The 12,556-nt window shown below is 36.0% G+C and overlaps 1 protein-coding gene across 13 annotated transcripts in view; it reads left to right on the top strand.

The window, feature by feature from the left end:
- The window catches only part of CHRM3 (cholinergic receptor muscarinic 3), a 259,107-nt gene that overhangs the window by 233,339 nt on the left and 13,212 nt on the right, over positions 1 to 12,556 (top strand). The window lies entirely within an intron of this gene.

Below are 12,556 nucleotides of genomic sequence, written 5' to 3'. Positions count from 1 at the left end.
TTTTTAACTCTTTCCTGAAAGATTGTGGAAATAACACTGCAGCTGAGAAAGTTGTTTGGCAGACTAACTTTAGATGTCCAGATGTGTTTTACTGTCTTGGAAGATGCTAATTAATTGATTAATTATAACCTGGTAACCAAACCTGCATTCACTGAGCTAGGAAAATGACAACAGTCTTTAGGTGCAGCCAGTGGGTTATACATCACCATTTTGAATCTTTGCCATCAATTGCCAAGTTATAGTTGTAGGTGAAACTATAGTTTCTAAAAAGCTTTGATAAAAATAGGTGGAAAGTCAGAGAAAAAGAAATTTCCTCTAAATAGCCAAGGTGTAGCAGGTGCTGAAGTCTTGAACCAGCTGGACTTCCTCTAAATTCAAGGGGTTTATTTCATTGGAGACATAGGATCAACACCTTTCAGATAACCTAGTGGAAGTGTGAGGGGGACATTTTTGTCATATTCAGGATAGTGATAGCTGATTTGATATGATTTGTTGAATAGTCTGTTCAGTAGATCTTGTCTTGCTATCCAGTGATCATGTGATGGTTAAGGCGACTAAAGATCTCCACTGGGATTTATGCAGTGGTGCAGCTGTATTTTTTTCTCCAGGTCTGCCACCTTTTGCTGTTTTGAGTAAACTGCCATCAAATAGTTGGGGGAGAAAGTGGTGCACAATTATGTCCCTTTAGTATGTATTTGTTGGCCAGCTGAGCTGGCCACTCACAGCATCTCTTTTCAACAGATATGTTTTCCTCTAATATTTTCCAGTCCTTAGTGAACTACACAAGATGATCTGCAGGAAGTTTAAGGAAAAAAACATAAGAAGTGATGAGTGAGGCTGGGATAATTTGTGCAGTAGGTGGTAGAAATATGTTACGCTATGAGCAATAAATACTATTATTTCACAATTATTTTTTACCATTTTGGTGTGTGGGAAGAGAGTGTTTCTGTAATTAGAGAAAAAGTCCAAATATTAGTACATGGTGAAACAATAAATATGTGATGCTCTGCTTTGGGGAACTTTATATAAATACATTTCCAATATTTTAGCACAATATTTGAAATACACACTCTGATGGATGTCAGTAAAATGGAGTATCAGCAGGATTTGTTCATGATGGATCTTAAAAGCACCTGTGTAAAAGCTGGGTATTAATCAAACTAACTTTTTTGTTTGTTTTAAAATTATGTAACATTAAATTCAGTTGCTTTTATTTTTCAGGCTTCTCATTCATGTCTCTATGTGTAGTCACTACAGGAAACATAGTCTCTAGAAACATAGTAGATTTAAATACATCTTTAATCTATGGCAGATTTAACTGAATTTAATAAGGCCGGGGCATGATGACATTTAAATGCTTTTTTAAATGAAGACCATACTTTTATGACAAAAAGTCTGAGGTCACATAAGGGATAATCAAATTTGCGCTCCTGTTTCCATCAGACAATTTTCTCCAAAATACACTGTGCCCAACACATGAGTTTTAAGGGTGCTCTGGTTTTGTCCCCACTGCACTGATTTGGATGGTGACTTGGTTTGGTTTAGTTTGATTCAGTCTGATTTGGTAGCAAAACCTTGTTTTTGGCCAGCATATGATAATATACAGCATTTTGTAATAATTTGAATAACAATTCAGTAGCTCTGAACAGTTGTCTGTAATTATTTTCTAAAATTGCTGCCAAAGGGAGAAGTATCAAAATCTTGAAACAAGACTATCAAACATGACAATGTTGGGATCCTGTATGTAGTCAAAACTGATAGGAAACAGCTGTCGGGTAATACACTACCATTTATTTCTTAACAATGCTTGTAATATCCTTACAGTGGCAAGTTTGTGCGTGACAGCAAACCCAACATATATCTATATATCTCTCTATGTAAGTATATAAGGACCACATGATCCAACTATGCAACAGACCTGCATGCAAACTTCTGCTTGCATATCATTCATCTGTTCTATATAAATAACAATTCAGCAGACTTTCTATCATCCATCCATCCATCTGTTCATTCTCTGTCTGATACATGTAACTCAGGATTAAAGCATTACTATTTGTCTAGAGGTGAATAGCAACATGGCCAGTTTTCCTAATCTTTCACTGGCTGCATGAAGTCTAGTTGGATATATACTATCAGTTCTTTTAAAGAAAAAGGAGGGGGAAAGATTGTTTTTTATGTATATCCCTCATTTACTTTATTTTGGCTTGTATACAAGGTCAAATCTTACCCAAGCATGTAGAAAATAACAATCTTGCAGATCATGTTTCCTGCTGACTGGTTAAAACATAGGAAATATAGCAAGCTATTGTTATGCATTAAATCTTGCATATAGTTTTGATGCAGTTTATGAAATAACTTTTCAAAATTGCTTTTGCAAGCTACAATTCTAAACTTTGTAGAGAAACAAACAACCATAGACAATACAGGCAAGCATATTCAAAAGTGATTGTTTCCTGTTGAGTGGATTTGTAATGAAGAAATAAATGCCATCATTCATTTACTATGAGCCATACTTTAATACCACTTTTGCAGGAAATAAGCAATTGAAAAATAATCTTCCTTTGCTACCTTATACTACATTAACTGATTCGCATTTCTCAGTTATTAGAACAAATCACTAATAAGAGTAGTGGACTTAAATTCATATTTTAGATGGTTGAAAGTAAATACACAAGCTAAAATTAAAAAAAAAAAAAAAGAGAGAACTGTAGAAATTTGCAGAAAAGTGATATAAACACAGGTATGAGGAACCTCCACAAGTCTATGTATATTTAGAAGAAAATAGGCTGAAGATCTTAGGGCAAGAAAGAGAATTATTAAAAAGAAATCAGCTTGTTATTTAAAAGACTAAATCCAGCTCTATTAAAAACGTAGTGCATTACAGCCTGGAAGGGAAGGACTCCAGTTCTTTAGCATAACTCTAATGAGGACAGAGAAACAGTCTATAGACACACAGAGCTATCTGCACTCAGTGGCAGTTTCCTATGAGAAAACCTCTGCAGGTTACATTTCAGGTTTTATTTGTTTCCAGAAGTCAGAGATTTTACAAAGTTGTATAAAATAGAGACAATAAGTGCCAATCTATTAATCCAATTGAAGGAAAAAAAAATTGTCACAGTTTGGAGTGATCTGAATTTCCCCACTGAGTATGCTTGCACTATACGTGTCCATGCCATTGAGCATGAGCACAGGGAGCAGAATCAGAGTCCTGTTGATTCTGTGAGTGACTAATAAGCTGTGATGGCATCACTGAAGAGCTATGAAGGTATCATTGTTCATTTCTCAAATCAGTTTTTATCTAGACATGCAAACTAAGGTTTGATATTTACCTGGATTGAAGAAAAAGGTCAGATTAAATAGCTAATAGCTATTTTCTATTAGCTTTATGGACATATCTTCAAAAGGTATGAGTATTACAGTATAATTCATTTGGGATTTTCTCATCGCTATTAGAAAACTGGATTTTATACCCACTTATAAAAATAAGGCATTGAAGTAGCTTCTATTAGGAACAGAGACTGTTATAGCCTACAGATTTCTTTAGACATTCTGCACTGCTTCTGTGTGTGCATGCACACACAAGAGACTCAGTGCCTTAGCATATACAGTGGAAAAACGTCTGAACAGGTCTTTTGTTGGGAGGGGAAGTGTTGGCATGTGAGCTGTCCTTTACAACTTCAAGGGAAGCAGAAGGATTTGTTGTTGAATTATTTGGGAATTTCTTTACATTTTACAAAGTAAGGGGGATGAGAGGCTTAATAAATGTGTTAAATTATTCAATTGGAAGAAAAAATAGAAGTCAGAATTGAAAAATATGTTGAAACAAACTTAATGTGAGATCTTGAGCTTTGGAATTAAGGGCATTTTTTATAATCGTCAGCATTTATTATTTTCCAACTGCCTTTTTTTTTTTTTTTTTTTTTTTTGTCAAAGTACACCTGTTTTTTCTAGTTCTCAGAAAAGTTTTTCATTATTTTTATGAAAACAAGTACTGATGGGTAGAGAGGCTCTAGCAAAATATTAATTCATCTAGGTCCTGTAATTTGAAAATTATTTCAAATAGCAAGAAGTCATGTGTTTTATTACTCCTTTTGAATTAGGCCATGCAAATGGAATAGCAAAAACACATATATGCTGACACTTGGTGTTTCAGAAATTGTTTCCTGCGGTACATTAATGAACTTTTGTTTTTGTTTTTCCCCTTGCCTGATACCTGTATCTTGGCAGCAAAAGTCACTTTTTTTCCTGTGAGTAAATGAGTGATAAAGGACAGATAAAGGGCAGAAATGCACAAGTACCATCAAACCACTCATCTTTGACTTTTAATATTCTGCAGCTGATGTGGAATGTTTTTCTTGCAGTTGAAAGCACAGACAACGTGGGCATATTGATAGGTTTACATGAATCCTAGAGACTTTCAACCTATTTGTATTCACTAATAAACTGAATCTTGGAGGATGCTGGCTGTATGGGTACATGTTCAGCTGGAAACATCCTCAGTTAGGAATAAAGATTAATGAGAGGTATTGATGGGGAAGCAGAGGCATTTGGAAAAGCAAGCTTGTATCAAAACAGGTTACAGTGATATTTATGCATTATTCTCCATTACAAAAGCTAAGGTAAATACTGATACATAGCAGAGTGACTGTTGTTACAAACAGTCCTTTGTGGATACGTTTTCCTTCTTGGAAGTCTTTATAGTTCTCTGGCAAACAAAATTAAGCATCAACAATTAGGTTAATATTATGTTCTTCAAGATCAGACTTTGAAATTCCTATATGCATTCACTAACCTCAGTCATAATGCAATATATAATCACAATCTCTTAGACTGGGCCGTGTTTGGTGATGATTAAGGGTAGGATTTTTGAAAAAGCTATAGACTGTGGGTGCTAAATGCCTATTCAAAGTTAATTGGTACTTTTCAGTGGCAAATAGGTAGTCCAGTGCTTTATTTTTCACCAATCATTAAGTTAGAAACATTATTTTTGACACACACTGTTTTGAGAATGGCAGGGAGATTCAGCACCATTTTGATGATAAATTCACAATACAGCAAATAATCTAGAGAAGCCTGCTGTGAGCTGTATAAAAGAGAGTGATTCAATGAAGTACTTCATACTCAGTATAGATACAAAGTAAATAATAAAAGCATCCTTCCATGTGATTACATCTGAGCTGATACCCCTAAGATTTTCCACCACTGAGTGTATTTCCAATCTGATGTAATGGAGTTTGTTACTACTAGCTATCTGATACACAGGATAGATGGTTCTGACATAATGTAGATCAAAATGTACCTTTAAAGCATAAGTGAATGATGAAATAATGCTTATTTTAATGTTGCTAAGTAATGATCATTACTGTTTTAAAACAATCATATTGAGAGACAAGTTCCTTCTCTCTCAGTGTTGCTGGCATTGTTATGATAAAATATGCCAAATCTATATTCTCCCAGAAACATTGTTTAGGCTTTGCTGCCCTAGGAAGCATAAATTCATCTGGCATAAGTATTTTATCTCTTAAGGGAGACAGCAAGCAATGATTATGTATTGACATAAGAATGGAAAAGGGATGCTGAGCTACCTAATCCCTGAAAAACCTTTAAACATTGCTTCCAGCTGCTTGCTGTCACATCACCACTTTCAGTCCCTTTGGTCTGAGTATTTTACAATGACCTGGATCCTGCATTTTTATTCAGCGGTATAGTTTAACTTACTGTTACAAAGTAGAATTAGTCTTCTGCCACAAGGGGAAAAAAATATCCTCCTTGTATTAGTCAACTTATCCCAACTTGTTTTCTTTGAAAGCTCATAGTATTGAAACAATTTGAACAGACTTAAAGTGGAAAAGTAACAATATTGGAGAGAAGAAGACTTTAAGAAAAAACAGTGTGAATGCCCACTTTACACTATATTTTGGTCGGTTTGTTTGTTTGTTTGTTTTGCTAAAGATTTAGCTTCTGCTACTATTTTGTGCTCTTAAAAGTCTATTTAGCATTTTTTGAAAGAAATGTCAAGAGTTCTCTCCAACAAAAACCTATAGCACTAAAAACAACTTCTTTCCAGGGAGATGAAGTAGACATGCTGTTTTAACTGAACACTGATGTGATATTTCTCACTGTCAGTACAGTCATAAGGGATAAAAAGTTTTGATGCATAAATGAAGATTTTTATGTTGACCAGAAGGACACTCTGTTGTTTACCCATTTTCTGCATGACAACTCAGGTATATTTTGTGTGCCTGAAAAGCAAGCAGTTTTGCATTTTACTGCACAGGGATTCAGAGCAGGGAACACTCCTTGAATTTTGTCTCTTTGTTTGTATGTCTGCTAACACGACACTGAAGTACAGAGAAGAAGTCAAGATGCAGGATTCCAGTAGCTACAGGTATTATTAAAAAAAATCCCACTCAGCCCTTGCTAGAAACACTGCATAAATGCAGGAGTTCATACATATTCATGCATGGTTCAGTCTCTCCTGTCTAAATCAAATATGCTGGTAATAATCATACGGTACATGTGTGTTTGACTTCATGAAGACCAATATTTTTCAAGTGTTAACACAAAGCTCACATGGTCACTTTCATATTAACATGATTATATGCCTTGTACATCCCTTCTGGACTGAGTGAAAAAGACTAATTATCACTAATGTATGAACATCACTTAAAGAGAAAAGATAAGAAGACAGTCAGGATGTGGGCTTCAGCCTCTTATCATATTTCAGCACAGAGCCGCTAGACGACCCTCTTCCAGTTTCCACTCATGTGCCTTTTCCTTGTGTTTCATGCCTGCAGAGATAAATCCAAGCAGTGCATCTTCTTCACATGCACGAGTTTGTTAAAATATCAGCCACTCACTCCTTTTCAGTGACCACAGCCTCCCAGTACCTCGCAGAGTGACCAGACCAGAACAAATTGGTTCAATACTGGTGGCTTTTATCATGGGGAGAATCAAGGTATCAGATGGGCCACTGTTTATCTGTGCTGTTCTTCTGCTACAACAGTTCACTGATGTGAGGATAGGCCTGGGAACAATTTGCTTTCCTTTTTTCTTGTCTGTAATTTTTAATGTCTTCTTGTCTCATTGAGTTTTCCCCACCCCGCTTTCTCTCATTGTGATACTGACTTGGAGAGGTTTCATGCAATTGCTGTGTCAGGAGCCAGTATGGTGGATTTCCTTGTCCTGATGGTGCTGTGTGCTGTTGCAGCTTAATCACAGGAGGAAGGACTTAACCTGGAAGCTTGAGCATTCCTCTGCAGTTATCTGGCTTTGGCTCACTGAGCTGAATCCCTGGCTTCTCCATCACTCATGCTCTCTTGGGAAAATTGGTTCTCATTTTAGCTCTGTTCTTCATGCTGTTGTACCAAGCAACTGCCATCAGGTCTGAATCTCATCTGAAATGGTGTATATCTGAAGCAACTGGGTGAGGGATTTATTTGCTTATTTATTTATTTTATATAAAGCGTATGTTTCCTGGACGTCTGAGGGGCAGTCTACTTTTTCTCCTCTTGCTAAGGTCACCACTGGCACTTCTACTGTCACACATGAAAAATGAGACATTGATTTGTTTATAATATATGCCAAAGAAATTGTGTGCACTCGTCTTTGTCTATAAACATCTGATATTATTAACAGTACCTTTGTCCTTCCTTTCCTACTCTTTGAATTTGTCTTTGTTCAATGACAAGCTAAAATTCACATTCTTTAGGGATTGGGTTTGTTTGTTTGTTTGTTTGTTTTTATTGGGAAGTGCTTAGAAAATATTGTTTGCTTCTGTAAACTATTTTGGCATCCAAAATGTTATCCTGCTACTGACATGTATTCGGAGATAAAAGGAAAAGATTTAGCATTTGTGGCTGAAAATATGGTTCTTAAATTTAAAGGCTGAAGAGATTAATGTAAGTATTAAGAAAGCAATGATATAACAGTCCATGGAGCAAGAATCAAAGGAAGATTTCATAGATTTGCTCTCTGGAATGGAACTGCAACATGCCACGTTCAGTGCTCTGAATAGACTTTGGTAAAATGGAAAAAGGCTAGTTAGTAACTCAGTACATTTTGACATTTTAATCTTGGTAAAAATAATTGTTTTGTCAGGACTATGTGGAGTATGGTCTCAGTTTTTCCATCACGAATATGTTTGAAAAGGAAAGTTCAAGAGCTTCAAATCTTTTCTTTGAACAAGCATCTCTCAGGCACTTCTTCATTTTTACTTCGTCTTGAATAATCAATTACCAAGAATGCTTATTTCTCTAGATTGAAGCTACAAGTCCCAAGTGTTCTTGACATCTTCACTCCAGCCTTGCTAGCTTACAGAGCCAGCCACAAGGACTAGCATGGGAAGAGGGAGGACTGAGAACAGAGAATTGGTCCTCCGTTCCAAAAGGACAACTGGAAATGTCCTTTTACCTCAAGTGATTTTGTTGCTATGTTTAGATACAAGAAGCTGTTTCCCAAGAGAGCCTGCATGCTTTTCTTGCTTTCCATGCTGACTTCAGGTTTCCAGAATTAGTTATCAGATTGCATCTTAGTCATCTTTTTACCGTGCTTTACATATTTGGTTATTTTACATTCTCCCATTCCTTCTACTGTATTGAATACTCTGTTTCTTTTATGCAGTTCATTATAGTTTCTACCATGACATTTCATTTAAGGCTCTATAAGCTTTTATCATTTAAGCATTCACAAGCACGTGCACCCATTAGACTGACCAGCAAACCATAGCCACATCTCTTCCTTTTCAGAGGACATCCCATGACCTGCTGGGAGAATACACTGTCACTACACTACACTACAGGTCTGTGAACACAAGGAATCCACTAGCAAAGAATGTATTTAAAATGGATTTAAAATTAATTATGGATTTTAAAGGGTTTTAAAACTTCTCCAGGAGCTGTTGCTGAGGTCACACATGTGAGAAAGTGGCAGAATCTACACTCACTCTTCTACATTAAGCCTTTCAGCTTGAAAGAAATGTTAGGGTAGAGTACAAAGAGCAGCAACTGGTCTTTTCATTTCTCCTTTGCTCTGATGTCGACCAGCAGAGCATGTATGTCATCAAGAGTCTGAGCATAGATTGCAATAAAGACCAACCTAAATAAAGGTTCTCATTCTTAAGATCTTTACTCAGGTATATCACTATAGTGCTTCCAGAAATATTTTAGAAATTAACAAATAAGATACTCTCCTGAATGGTAGCCAAATAGGGAATCTTTTTTCGATTCTAAAACAAATAGATCAGATAGTCCCACAAAAAAAGTTTGGCTTGTTGACAAAGTGAGGCATAGAAATGGGGCAGCTGGATGATAACAAGCAAGTAAATGGAAGGAAATACTTAATGAACATTGATACTTCTTTATTGGTAAATGAGACTCAAAGAAACCACATGCAGTGTGCATCCCTGTTCTTAGTTTAAACATTAAAATGCCTCTCACCCTTCAGTTCAGGAAAGAGTTTTTCTAGGTAGAGATTCTCTTTCTTCTGGCGTTCCAGTTCCTTCCTGGAAGTTACATATTCTGTCTACCATCTGAACAACCCTATCAAAGCTGAGAGAAATATTTTCCTTCTATTTTAGCTAGGCCTCCTGGTTTTACATGTTGTTTATTGTTATTACTGTTATTACCCTACACTGTAATGGGTTTGCAAAACACAAGGTTTTTATGCTTGAAAGAGCAAATACAGAAAAACTAGTTCAGTTTACCTATCTGACACTTAGATAGCAACCTTTACACTTAACGTACTCACATATCCACATGTCAACCTATTTTGCATGTCAGAGTGCATGAAATCTCAGAAACAGCAATGAGGAGAGTGTACAGAGTATCGTGGGTATATTAGCTAGATGGTGTGGTGCAGTAGATGAATACATCATTGCTGAAATTAAAAATGATCTTTTTGTTGATGGAATGATTAACATTTTAGAAACATGCAGATGAATACTTGCAAAGACAATAGTTCATAACTGTTTGTTTTGCAAAACTGCTAATACAGAAGTTGAGGAATGGCTGTGCAGTACTAATTTCAACTTCATACTATCCTTTTGAGGTAAGGTGCTAAAAAGACTGGCTGAATACCTGGGCCCAAAAAGCTGTGGTAAATGGAACTAAATTCAGTTTGAGGCTAGTCACAAGTGGTGCTCCCTAGGGCTCAGCACTGGGGCCAGTTCTCTTTAATATCTTTATCAATGATCTGGATGGGAGGAGCATGCCCTCAGTAAGTTTGATTACACTGCCAAGTTATGCAGTTCATCTGCTTGAGGGTAGGAATGCTCTGTGTGTGTATAGGATGGACCAGGGGGCTGAGGCCAATTGTATGAGGTTCAACAATGCTAAGTTCCAGGACTTAGGTCCCAATAGTCCCTTGCAACACTACAAGCTGGGGGAAGACTGGAAAGCTGCCTTGGATGCAAGTCTAAAAGGCATCTCCTGTAGTGTGTAGAAACCCTATGCCAGAATTAGATGTGAACTTGAGTTCCACATTTAACTTACATTAATTGTAAAAGTCCTATAAATCCTCAGCTTTGCACACCCTTACAACAGTAAGGCAAGAGGGTCCTAAAGAAACCTGAACTCCAATGTGCAGCTGTGTTTAAGTGATGGGACACATCCGTTCTGCAGGCTGAATAAAACCCCAGTTTTTGCCTATGTGTTCCTTACACCATAGCTGTTTTTGTAAGGCTGTAAATCAGAAACTTTAAGCTCTCAGTATAGGAAGAAAAGGCAGATACTAAAGCAAACAATTTATAGCAAGCTAATGAAATGTTTTTAGAAGCGAATTCTGCCACAAGGGTTAGCAAAATACATTTACGTAGAATAAATTAAATCAGAATACATTTATCATTAGCACCTCCTCCCTCTCTTTCAGAAATATTTTCATTGGGCATGCCTCCATTTCCCTTGCTTTGCAGCTGGAAAGAAAAGCAAACCACCAAGAAAACCACACACAAATCCTAAAAGAGATTATAGCCTTGATAGCGTTATTATATTGCTTGTCTGTTTATGAATAAAGAATCATTGCTGACATTCACTGAAATCCACAATGCATGCTAGTGTTGCTTTCCCAGAGACTAAAATTTCCTCAGCATGCATATAAGGGGTTAGAGTTTGGAGAGAGCCATTTTGATAAAGTTACAAAATTCCATTGAGAATTTCAGGTGTGTCTATTTTAGGGGGGAAGAAGGGATGGAAAGGATGAAAAAGTGAAGTTAGGCTGTAACACAAAACGCAGTTGTTGGTAACGTGGCTGCTAGTTTGGTTCAGTCGAATAGTTGGATTATGTGCATTTCTTTTAGGTGCTGTCCCTATCAGGTAGTAGATACAATTTATTTGGCTATGATTTCCACATGTAAGACATGTAAGCTTTAAGAGAGACCAATTAAGATTCTGCTTTTTGCTTTTGAATAACTGTTGTGCCACCTAGTGGGTATTAAACCACAGTTTCAAACAGATGGAAAGATTTACTTAATATGTAACAGTGAATAACGAAACTTTTTCAGTATTTATGTAAATATTTACAGCATAGCACTGAAACAAAGCATTTTGCCTTTTTGTCTGATTTAGTTCCAAGTTGTTTCATTAAGATAAAAATATTCCATTTCAAATATACCACTGTATTTTCTTATAATTATATTACAGAAATATAACTTATAAAAGGGCGCACACAGCACTTTTCCTCCTATCAGCAATAGATTGATTCCTTAATCAATTACTAGCAAGTTTCATATACTTTCCTAATTTGATCAAATTATCAGTATGAAAGGATATTCCTAAATCTGTTAAATTAGGAATTCCTATTCAGTAATCCGATTAAATTAATAAATGCACCCTAAATATCTGTTTTCTGGCCAGCTATATGAACTTTCACTTGATGAAACCAAACTAAAATGTTATGAAACTTTAAACATTACTATAATTGAGTGAAAACAAATAATAAATTTTGATTAAAAGCATAACAGATTTTCTGTACAAAATTTTTCTTTTCAGTCTAAATAGTTCCAACATGCAACTGCCTATATAGAATTCATTAGATAATAAAATTCTTACCACTTTTTTTCCCTCTAAGTATAGCCAGCTTTTAAGCAAAACATCTTTCCAACTGGGGACTGTTGTTTCTGTTGTGGTAGACAGCAATAATATTTCAATTATTACAGGAATGACAATAAATTTCCCTTAATAAAGTGTTTCCTGGCATTGTTCAATTCACCTTATTGCATCCTATTTAAAATTGCCAGACAATTTCATCAACAAAAATTGTATGAGGTGGTTTGCATTTTAACACCTGGGTCCAATGGCACAGTTACTTTATAAAATGGAGAGTGCAGCAAAAGTACCGTTCAGAAGCTTATAGGATTCTACCACACTCAAGATAACTTCAACCTTGTGTTAGCACATCTAAATGATGTACATCAGAGATCTCATGATAAAGGACCTAGTGGCTGGTAAATGCTGACATTTGGGCTGAGATCCAAATAGCTCTTTGCTAGACGTTTATGTAAACACAAATTATTATTATAATTCCCTCTAGACAAATAACAAAGCGTAGTTCATCTACTTGC

This window comes from Gallus gallus, chromosome 3 (assembly GCF_016699485.2).
Source record: "Gallus gallus isolate bGalGal1 chromosome 3, bGalGal1.mat.broiler.GRCg7b, whole genome shotgun sequence".
Taxonomy (NCBI): Eukaryota; Metazoa; Chordata; class Aves; order Galliformes; family Phasianidae; genus Gallus; species Gallus gallus.
This window is presented reverse-complemented; position numbering and strand designations above follow the sequence as displayed.